Genomic DNA, 12548 nt, shown 5'->3' on the forward strand with positions numbered 1-12548 from the left:
GCAACCGCATATTAATTTATTAACGATATTAATTTCAAGAGTAAAATTCAAGTACAGCAAACCACGCTGTCTTTTACAAAATTCAAAGTTCCGGAAATTTCCATAGAAGAAATAAGAAAGAAAAGAATTGAAGTAACGCATCTCCAAGTTTGTCTCTTCAAAGTAACTTGTTCTGTTCTTGGTTTCTCTCTCTCTCTCTCTATTTGGTCGTTTTCTCTTTTCAGCAAAGAGAATCTTGATTCAGTTGCAGCCCAAACATTCTCCCCCCTTTAATGACGAAGATCTGCATTATCAAATTCACGTCCGGAAGACTCCTGCGAAAAGATAACTGAACCGAGAAAGTAACAATTTAACGCTTAAGTGTAGGTAACTTTAGCAGGAACTTTAGCTTCACCGATCTTCTAATCGGGTGTTAATACCATTAAATCGTCAGGATCATTTGATCCAAAGTGTGGCGCTGATGGTGGGTTAAAATGAAAGGTGATTCCCTTTCTCAATAATGTTGTCGCAATATGTTTCGTAATGTACGAACAATATGCCAGTTTGTCCACTTGCAATTTTTTGTTGGCTTCAACAAAATTAGTACTGCAGTCACTATAAACGTCTGTGCATAGGCAACGTCTGCCAATGAAACGGTTAAATGTTCCTATAAACGCATCTGAAGTCAGATCTCCAACTGGTTCCAAATGAATGGCCCTTGTCACTAGACATACGAACACAGCAATATATCCCTTCTGCGATACATGTCCTCTTCCTTTGCAGGGCGAGATATTTACGGGTCCAGCGTAGTCCACTCCAACGGATGAGAATGCTCTAGAAGGGCGTACCCGTACTTCTGGTAACATTCCCATTTACTGACCTGCAAATTTAGGCTTCATCTTAAAACATGTGATACATTTATTTTATAAAAATCAGCGTTAGTGAGGTTCCACCATGCAAGGTGCAAATATGACTGTAAGATATGACCAGATCTGTGAAAGGATATTTATACGGGATATAAGGATATTTTTCACTTATGGGTAACAGGGAATCTCGGAGCCGAGACGTAAAACAAGTTCGTTCGAATCAAAATACGGATTAAGAGACAGTAGTATGCTGTCCTTTGCTATTACCCTTCCTTCCGATAGCGTCTTCCATTCAGAGTCAAAACAATCCTTTTGCGCCATCCTAATCAATTCACGTAGGCCCTCTTCTAATTCCACTTTTGAGAGTCTTAATCCTCTTCGTTCTGCCACAGATGTACGACAATTATTAACGTCAACAATGTCTCGACCACGCGTTACTTTAACGCCCGAAAGTTTTACCGATACAAAAATAGAACATTTAGCACGAATTGATTTTAAACTTATTTATTACAAACTGAGTATAGAATATGATGGTGTTTCTTAGATATAACAAATTATAAAGTTTATCAATATATACTAAGCCCTAAGGCCCCTAGCCTCGAGATTCATTTCGTGCCAATTATAGGATGTTTATTTTAACGTATCGTTCCTGTGCAATTTTCTTCTATACTGACGCCCGTCTCACTTCTTAGAGCTGGTCTCTGCCTCGATAAGTCAGGGCTGCATTCAGGTCGATACATACTAAAACTAAAGGGAAAACGATCAGGGCTACCTAAATTCAGGGCATTGGCATCAACGTACCGCCTCCACAACATCCCGCCTTCCGCAAAACTACTCGGGAGTTTTACCCAAAACGTGGCTCGTCCTTATCCACTGGAATGTGTGTTAGTGGTCTGCTATTTATGATATTTTCTGCTTAGATAAGTAAACTTCTAATTCTAATTCTATGCCTTTATTTGCCATCTCTTCGGCGATATAGTTCCAGTCAAGTAGGTCTTTGACTTTCCTTATTAGACGATCAGCTCCAACAAAATTTGTTCCCATATCCGACCGTATTCTGATTGGTATACCACGTCTGTTTACGAAGTTTCGAATACATAAAATACATGCGTCTGTAGACAAATCTGCTGCTAATTCCAAGTGTATAGCTCGTATGGTAAGGCACGTAAATGGAGCCACCCATCTCTTTTCATGTCGGCGACCGATCGTTACAGTAACTGGCCCAAAATAGTCAAGTCCTACATAGGAAAACGTTCTTTGGTAAGGAGTGACACGATCGGTCGGTAGCTGACCCATCAGAGTCGCTTGCGGTTGAATTTTTCTATTTTTACAAAACTGGCAAACTGTTTTCGCTTTTTTTACAGCAGCTCGCAGACATATTATCCAAAATTTTTAACGAATTTCACTGATAATGAGTTCATCGTTTTGATCGTAGAATCTCTCGTGATACGATGTTACTATAAAATCAGCTAGTGTGTGTTTTTTGGGTAATATGATAGGTTGATGAGCACTTTGCAATAATGATGTTGCATAGTCAAGCCTACCGTTGACCACTAAGATCCCGTCCGCATTCATCGTAGGATTTAAAGAGAAGATGCTACTTTCATTTGATACGCATGAATTTGCTTGTAAATTAGCTAGTGAGGAATCAATATCAATAGTTATAACGGTGCTTAAACAGTGGTTGCAATACCACTGTTTATTATGCTTTGGACACTGGGCCTAAAAACAACTCGGCCGTCCTGACTTTAAGATTGTCCTCAATCTCTGCTTTACTTTTATTATTCTGACGAACTTTGTCAAGTAATGTTAACATAAATTTACAATTTGATTATTTTCTTATTCTATAGTGAAATATTTACAATTTAATTATATTCTTAAACCTAGTACCGATGTATATATATATAGTTTGCTAACAATATCCACTATTTACTTTTTTTATCCAATGTCTTATATTCTGAGCACTCCAGACGCCTTGATAAGGATTGCGCGATAACTGAAATCCATCCACATCTTTTATTAAAAACCTGTCATTTTTCAAAATTTTTGCTATTATATACGGCCCTTTATTTTTCGGTATTAACTTCCTCGTTATTCCTGCGGTACTATCAAAATTTTTAACCATTATATAATCACCCTCTTTATATTCCGATGTAACTTTCTTTTTATTGTTATAGTATTTTTCATTATCGGCCTGAGCTAACCGTTGATTTAATTCTTCCCGTTTTCTAATATTTTCTATATTTCTGTCACTGACTTCGTCTAATTTTGTCACTTCGTCTAACTTTTCTTTCAAATCATCACTAACCTCTCCTTTTTGTGCTAAACCAAAAAGCATCTCAGCAGGCAATTTTTTGATGCTGCGATGTTGTGTATTGTTTAACGAAAATTCGACTTTTTCAATGACCACATCCCAATACGAACCATTCTCAGGTTCAGTGAGTTTTGCAATCATAGGTCCTAAACTTCTATTAATCCTTTCCACTTGTCCATTTGCTTGTGGCGATCCCGTAGCTATTTTTATATGTTTTATATTCGCGTCTTTCATGAAAATTTCTAATTCTCTAGATGTAAAACAACTGCCTCGATCCGATATTATACATTTCGGTCTACTATATGATCGAAAATAATCTCCCTAATGCTTTAATGACCTCTTTAGTGTAAATATGCTTCTTTGATCTTCCTGAATCTACCGGTCCATAATGATCAATGTGAACTGTATCAAAGGGCTTATTTCCTTTCGGTATACTATGCAAAAGACCATCTCCTTTTCCTGTTTTCGGTGAATACGCTATACATTTCAAACAATTTCTTATATGTTTTATTGTCTTCTCCTTCATATTTGGAAACCAGTATCCTCTTCCTATTGCTTCTATCATTTTGTCCCTGCCAATATGCCCTAATTCGTCGTGATATTTATATAATACATGCTCTTCCATATCTTCCGGTACATAAAATACAACCCTTCTATCATTTGTTTTCCTATATAATATACCATTCCGCATTTCGAACAGTTTGTGTTCCCTTTCTTCTAAATATTTTTTTTACACTCTGAATCTTTTCATCTTTTGATTGGCAAATAACTAAATTTGTTTCAAAACTATTAGCTTCTGTGATCATAATGTTTGTGACCCTACTCAACGCATCTACATGTTGCATTTGTTTGCCAGATCTATGCACTAGCTCGTAACAGTATTCCTGTAATTCTAACGCCCATCTAGCAATTCTTGGATTAAGCTCTACTTTATTTAAAGTCAAAGTCAACGAATTACAATCCGTTAATATTCTAAAACGTTTTCCTTGGACATAAATTCTAAACCTGCGTAACGCATATATTATTGCTAGTGTTTCTAGCTCAAAACTATGGTATTTCGCCTCAGTCACTGTAGTGCGTTTTGAGAAATAAGAAATTGGGTGTAGCCGCTTATCTTTTTTTTCTTTGAAGCAGAACTGCTCCAAACCCTAAAGCACTGGCATCACAGTGTAATTCAGTTTCATCGTTAGGATTGTAGATAGCCAATACAGGTGCATTCATCAATTTCTTTTTTAAATTTAAGAAACAATTCAACTCATTTTCCCCAAATTCAAACTGTTTATCTTTCTTTAATAAATCATACAACGGCTTGGCTTCTATTGAAAAATCTTTAATGAATCTCCTAAAATAGGAACACAAGCCTAAAAAGCTGTGAACTGCTTGCGTCTTGTCTGGCACTGAATAATTTTTTATTGCTTCTAAACCCATTTCGTCCGCCTGTATTCCCTCTTCAGTGATTAAATATCCTTGAAACACATGCGGTGCATTTTTTAATCCCATTGGCATCCTAAGAAATTCATACTGGCCTAATGGTGTTACAAACGAAAATATCCATTTCTTAAATCCAATTTTGTGAATACCTTCTTTTTGTGCTAAGCGATCCAGGAGATCGTCTATTAATGGTAATGGATAGTTATCTTTAGCCATACTTTTGTTCAATTTTATAAAGTCTATACATAGGCGCAAATCTCCTGTTTTTTTTTTTGACCAAAACTATCGGCGATGCATATGCTGAATTTCTCTTCTTGTAAATAATCATCTATTAATATCTGTAATTTCTCTTTTTCCGTATATGATAACGTTCTAGGTGAGCAACTAAAGGGTTTCGTATTTTCAAGAGTTATCTTCATTTCACATTTAAAATCTGGATTCTCTGGTCTGTTCTGCCCACTATAGCATTCTTCTAACAGTTTGACAAACTTACATCGAGTTCTATAATCAACACTTTCATCGATGTTGTATACAAGTTCTTCTTTTGCATTGTCTAATAAATTGATTTCTAACATTTCTTTCTCAAAATTTTCTACCAACACATTTCTAATATTAATTACTACATCTTTCATTTTTTCTCCTTTATCTACATTACTAACAATTTTTCTCTCATCTTTTCTAACAACTTGACTTTTTATTCCGTTTTCATTTTCCAGCATTTCTTGATTTTCTAACAAATTTCGTTCGCTTTTTTCCAGCGTAATCATTTTCAACGCGTCTGGATTGATTTCTAAATTACATTTTTTCATAAAATCTCTACCCAATACTAAGTCGCTACTCATAGATTCGTCAGGCACAACCATTACATCAAAATAAATTTTTATTGAATTTTTCAAAATATAACATTGTATTTTTCCAAAAATTTGTAATGGACTTTGATTTAGCCCGCAAAAGTTTTCAAAATTATCATTTAGCTGCACATCCTTAGGCACTTTAGATGTTTTTATAAACGAAATGGCACTGCCCGAATCTATGAGGCACTCTGTAAATATTGGTTTATGAATATAGTCTCTTAAAAATAATTTAATACATCTTACATAATTGTTTACTTCGTCCTTTGGCTTCTTCCTTTGCGGGCACTGCGCTATGAGGTGCTCCTTGGCACCACACCCATAACAAGATCCACGAACACGTAAAGGTTTTAGGCAATCCTTCGTCCAATGATTTCTTGAATTACAATTGTGGCACCTCGAGTCCTTGGGTACCCTGTTTTGCCTCTCGACGAACTTCTTACTTGGCAGCCGGACCTCCGCAAATGCTCTTAACAATTGGTTTGGATTTTCAAAACATTGTACACGCGCTTGTATACGCATACTCTCCAATGGAATTCCCTCTATGATGAAATCTAGTAGCTCGTCGTCCTCAATATTGACGTGTTGGGCTAGCTTCACCTTATTATCAAAGTATTCTGAAAATCGCTCGGTATCTCTCCAGACACGGGCCTCAAAAGCACGCCGCAACTCTGCTTTCGATTTCCTGGAACCAAACGCCATCACCAACTCGTCCAACAACTTGTCCACTGACTCCAATATACGTTTTGGGTTTGCATGTATCCATTGTAGTGCATTGCTCTTAAGTTTTCCAACGCAAAGCAAATGACGTTGATTCTCGCTGAGTTCACACAATGCAGACACATTATTTAATTGTACAATCCAATTTTGTACGTCTGGTCCGCCATTATATTCCAGCAGCATTTCCTTAGCCATCTGGTAGCCAGCATAAGTCCAATTATTTATTTTCTGCTCAGCTACTCTGGTCACATTGTTCTACTGGTCCATTGCTGTTGCCATCTCTGTTACACGCTCGCGCTCCGAACTCTCTTCTGCGATATGCAAACTTTCTAGAAGTTTCTTGGCTTCTTTTATTTCGTTGCGTAGTCCCTCTAACATAACTGTACTTTCGGATATTTCATCATGTTGTTGTTGTAGGATTTGAGACTCCAATTGCCTCATTTGGTGTTCTTCTTGTGGTGACTTTGTACCAACGCCGCTTGTACCTGGAATGGCATCGGGAAGACCTCCACGTACATCCTCCGGAATTTCCAGGAGTCTGCCTATTAGCTCCGTCTTAGAACGCTTGGTGTCCATTCCCAAAGCCACTAGCCAATTTTTTAGGCTTGCCGTAGATATTTTGTTTAAATCTTCCGACATTTTATGGATTTTTGAACCACTTTTGATATTATGGTAGTATAAACAATAGGGTTTTGTCACTTATTAATTGTTCGTTGCTTTATTTATTTGATCTGATCGCTTTGGATTATGCTTACGAACTGACTCTCTGCTCGCAGACAGAGTAGTTAGAGAGTTAGATATTCAACAAATAAAGAGAGCATCTTCGCTTGCAAGGCAGAGCGAGAGACGCTTTTTGAAATCAGAGAGTGAGGAATCAATATCAATAGTTATAACGGTGCTTAAACAGTGGTTGCAATACCACTGTTTCTTATGCTTTGGACACTGGGCCTACTACATAAGTCTTCTGGGATCGAATCATTCCAGTGAATGCCTGACCGCAAGACATCCTGTATCAATATTTTTCCATGAATCGTCAGGTCGGCTAACATCCCTAATGGATCATAGATAGACATGACCAAGCTAAGAAGCTGCCTCTTTGTTGCACAATTTTCAGCCTTAAATAAGCTTTGTTCTACGCGATTCATTTTTAAGTCAAAAGTAAATTGGTCTATGTCGTTGTACCAATACATGCCCAAAACTTTATCGACAGCCTTCTTATCCAAACTTACTGGTAACTTGTCAGTTTTATTTTTCTCTTCTTTATTCAATTTGTTCTGTATCCACTTCGAGTTTGAAACAAAGCCTCTTAGTTCAAAATGAGCTAATTCATGCACCCTTTTTACTTCAGAGCTTATGTCGTATGCCTTTTGCTCAGATACAAAGCTTGCTATAAAATCGTCAACATAATGATTATTTTATATTGCATTAATTACTTCCTTTGAATTCGTACTGTTTTTGCGCGTTTATATTTTTTACATATTGAGCACAACACGGAGATTAAGTGGCTCCGAATATCATGACCGTCGTCTTATAAATATCGACTTCTCTTGTTGTGTCACCATGTCTCCATAAAAGCCGTAACCAATCCTGATCTTCCTGTCGAAATCAACCTGCAAGAACATTTCCTTGATATCTGCACAAACTACCACTGCGCCTTGTCGAAATTGGAATAAAATTTCAGTCAATGGCGGATTTTCATCGGGTCCTTTTAATAACCTTGAATTTAATGAAACTTCTCCGATTGAGGCTGCTGCGTCGAATACTAGTCGTAGCTTTCCTGGTTTGTTCACGTTGTAAACGGCGAAATGTGGTAGATACCATGTCTTAGAACTGGTTACACAAGCTTGAAGTTTTGTCATTTTGACGGCATATCCTTTTTTACAAAGTCCATAATGGCTTCATCATAGGTCTTTAAGCTATTTAAGCGAAAAATTTTATTCTCTATTAACTGGTGTCTTTTCACAGCCATCCTTTAACTGTCGGGAAGATTTAATGTCTCCTTTGACCATAAAAATGGTCTGCTCTTGATCCAAAAATCACCCATCCGAAAGGTGTTTTTGATGCCACTAGTCTTGGACCGATATCAACGCTTCTTATAGTCTTGACGAGGTGGGTATTATCTATGCCGATCAGTATTGTTGGTTTGGCATCTGTGTAACTTGCTATTGGGAGTTTCGCGACTCGAATATACTCTTCTGCCAATGTTTGATGATCCATTGAATGTGGAGGTAATTCCAGATCAGCGATTGTAGTGCCTTTTAACGGTAACCAATTTTTATTTTCATTAATACCTCTTATTTTTAGATGACATACTGTCGTATTCAAGTTAATGGCATGATTCTTAATCCAATTTAATGTTAACCATGTTTTCTTTTACCCCTAGCTTTTTAGCTAAATTCTCGTTAATTAACGTTACGTTGGAACCCTCGTCCAAAAACGCAAACGTTTCAACTAATGTATTCTGTGGGCCCATTATTTCGACTGGTAGGACTTTAACTAACAGCCTTTTCATACTAAATTTGACTCTATATGTCGCTGCTTCTGCTTTATCTTCTTCTACCGTCTGTCTATTAGGATTGTGCAACGAATTGTGATGTGAACTCTTGCAGCCGCTGATGTTACATCTTCGTTTGAACTTACAGGATATCATATTGTGGTTGCGTTTTAGACAGCTGAAACGAACTTCTCATTTACAATAGCCTTTACAACTACATCGCATTCAGACAGAGAGTGGTCACCATTACATTCGGTGTAAACTTTTGTATATTTATTATCCTTCTTTTGATACTGAACGTACTTGTTTGCATTACCAGTTTTGGATTGTGACGGCAATCACATTTTGAAGTGGGTCTGTTCGAAGTTGTCATTAATGTTACCGTCGCAATCGTTCTTGCTATACTATTTAACCAATTACTAAAATCCATCTAATTGGCCTATGGATATATTTGAGATGAAAACTCTTGCCACTGCATGCGTTTTGACATTGGCATTTTTGAAACTAATTGATCCAGCAAAGATGGATTTTGCAAGTGTTATACTGCATTTGAAGATTGCAAAAATATAACCAAATTTTTTACCTTTGTGGCAAATGGAACCAGGTTCGTTAGTATCAGATATTCCGGTTGTAGTTTTAAATGACATCTTATTTTGTGTAGCACCATCATCGGTAGCACGCTGTGTGCCGCTCAAAGCATGCGTCTTCTCTAATTCTGAAATACAGTCAGTTATAGATTCATTAGTAATTTTTAAATTAACTATTTCACATTGCACTAAATGAATTTCTTCTATTTTTTTCCATTGTAGATAGCTTCGATTTTTGAATTTTGTGATGCAATTTGTTCTTGCAATTGCGTCATCATTCTTTGCACACTTTCCAATATATTCATATTGTCTTCCTTGTCTTTTGGCGTTTGGCTTTTATTAGAAGCGTCTCTTTCTATCTCCAGTTTAGCGCCGATTTCGGAGTTTCCATCGCGTCCATATTGATACGCTTTTTTCTCCCGCGGGTTTTCATTTTATTGCTCATAATTCACAATTCTAGTCAACTCCGACACCATCAAAGCACTTTAACATATTATTAAGTTAAAAAAAAGAATTGTAGTATATCCATACCAAAAATCATTCAACACAAAGAGCTCAACTTGTAACACTTTGTTGCAAGTATAAACAATCAAATATGTACGCAATAAAATATAAGTGTGCACTTGAATATGTTTACATAAACATATATACACGTGTATATATTAATATATATTCACATAAACATACTCACATAAATATACAGCTAAACATGTTCATATATGTATTTACATTTATATATGCACATACATATATTCATATGAGCAGCAATGCACAGGCGTAACATGAGCTAAGGCCAAACCAGCGTGTGAACGCTGACCAAGCACTTTGACGCAAGCGCCCTTAATAATATGTATGTACTGCAGAGCCAGGCACTCATATCCCCCGGGGGACGAACACGTTCGGCTCGTCGTATGCGTGTAACCGAACGGCTGCCGAAGTCCTCACACAAAAAAATCAAGATGGATTTAGTTTTCCTCAGCATTTCGACGCAAGCAGGTCTATGTCGCTTTGTTGAGAGATGACACATGAAAAAATTGATCGCTACTTTGTTTTTCTATCTTTCTCTTGCATCAGTTTAGCTGCTGTACTCGTTTTCTTAATTTGAGGCAAAATTTTGTCAACTTTCATTTTGCGCAGTGTAAAGCAACTTACGCACACAAGCAAGCGCACACATACAACTACATCTTTTCAGCGCTCTCTTTGTGCCGGGCCCTGATGTACTGCAGAGGTAGACAGCCATAGCCCGTGCGGGCACTTTTCTTCGGCAAATGATCGTTTTTCCATCTGTGTGCATGCCGAAGTCAACACGAAGTGCGCTTGAGAGCGTAAAAACAGAATTAGTCTGCTGCAGCATTTCGGCGCGAGCGCATCTATGTCGCGTTGTTGAATAAATGCACATGAAAAAATTAATTTGGGGGTTGTTTTCTCAACTATTTTCTTGCAGCAGATCATCGATTGTGCTGGTTTGAGCAATTGAGCCATATTTTATTCACTTTTCATTTTTCGCAGTGTAAAGCACACACATACACTGACAGTTTGAGCTGGCTCTCTTTGTGCCTACCCCTGATGTACTGACACTCTCCCTCTCTTTTGTAGCTGTCGCCTAAGTCGCAGCATAAGAATATCTATGCAACAATAGGTTAAGCAAAAGAATATTATTGGAATAAAAATCAATCTGAATATTACCACCAACTAACACTGACGTGTTCATTCTTCATTAAATCAATCAAAGTGGAACCCGGTCATTACATGGCGACCGTGACAATAGGCCAAGACAAGGCCTAAGGACATCGAGGGACCCAGGACATCGAATACAAACAAAATTTAGTGTATGTATGTGTGTGTGTTTCAAAAAAAATTTTTTTTTAAAGCACGAAAATGTGAAACGGTAACGATGGATAACTACTTTCAAATAATTACCAGACGAAACCCGGGCTTAATAGAAAATATAATTGAGGTATTTAAGAGCCAATACAGCCACTGCCCTTAAAGCTCGTTAACTCTAGTGCAAATAAGAATAAAATACTCGGAACAAACCGAAGATAAATTCCCAGTAAAAGGGGACACAAGAATGCAAATGTGCTTCTTGTTGAGTGTACCCAATATATGCTGCTACATAAATGCAGTAGGTACTTTCCAGGTCTACTTGATGGAATAAAAAAACAAATTTTTTATATAAAAACAAAAAAAAAAAAAAAGAGAACAACACATACACATACACACAAAATATAAATTACCAATGAAAAAAAAAAGGACAGTACTGATGACTAGCACCGAACCGTCACATCCAGAGGACTTGGATTTCCTGACCGCTGTACCTACCGTACAAAGGGACGCACCACTCCTCGAAGAGGTATTAGAGGTGTGTGCAAACGAGGGACCACACCCACTTACTATAGCTGAGTACCGGGCTCGCCACGAGAAACAGAAGGAAGCCCCCAAAAGAAGTCTAGAGGAGGAAAATACGCCAGGCTAAGGCGTGAAAGGAAGCTCCTCCAGGACCTCCTCCACACAGGACTGGATGACAAGGACCGACAGCTAGAGTGCCTCATGAACAATACAGTTCAACTTCGTCAAAGAGCGAAGACACGCAATGAGTAAATAATTCTCTTGTCCCTAATTTTAATTGAAATTTTATATAAATATTAAGAACAAACACGTACGAGTTTGCACTTGTTGCACAGTACACTTACTAACCAACCATTGAGAGGCTATTACTAAAAACATACGTAGGCATAGAATTAATCCAAAATATAAGGAAATTAAATACTGGATTGTGAATAATAGAAAATGCAAATCAGGGATAGCTCAATATGATAGAAAGATCCATAGTAGAAGCATATAATCGCCTAAAGCGAAAAAATAGAATTTTACACACCTGGGTACATAAACTATTTGAAGAACCCATAGAGACAATCGATCTCTCAGGGAATTAATTAATTAATTATTTAATTTAATTAATTAATTAAAAAAAAAAAAAGAGTAAATTTAAAAAAAAAAAAATTTGATTACTTGGGATGATTTTATAAGAGAAGCTGGAATACATGCGCAAGAATTAAATAAATCATGTAAATGCCTCTCGCAGAATAGGGAAACACCCCAAAGTACAATAGAGAAACACTCGAAAATAATAATAGAGAGCCTGAAAATATCAGAGCAGTGTTAAAAGAACACTATAGTTAACTAGATGCGGGACGAAAATCAGCCGCAAATGCAGTCTATAATGACTGCAAACAAAAGGCAAAATCCGCATTGAAAAGATATAATATTGAATATAAACAAACAATTCATTTGGAAAGTTCAATA

Source organism: Drosophila tropicalis, unplaced genomic scaffold, assembly GCF_018151085.1.
Source record: "Drosophila tropicalis isolate 14030-0801.00 unplaced genomic scaffold, ASM1815108v1 contig_754, whole genome shotgun sequence".
Classification (NCBI taxonomy): Eukaryota; Metazoa; Arthropoda; class Insecta; order Diptera; family Drosophilidae; genus Drosophila; species Drosophila tropicalis.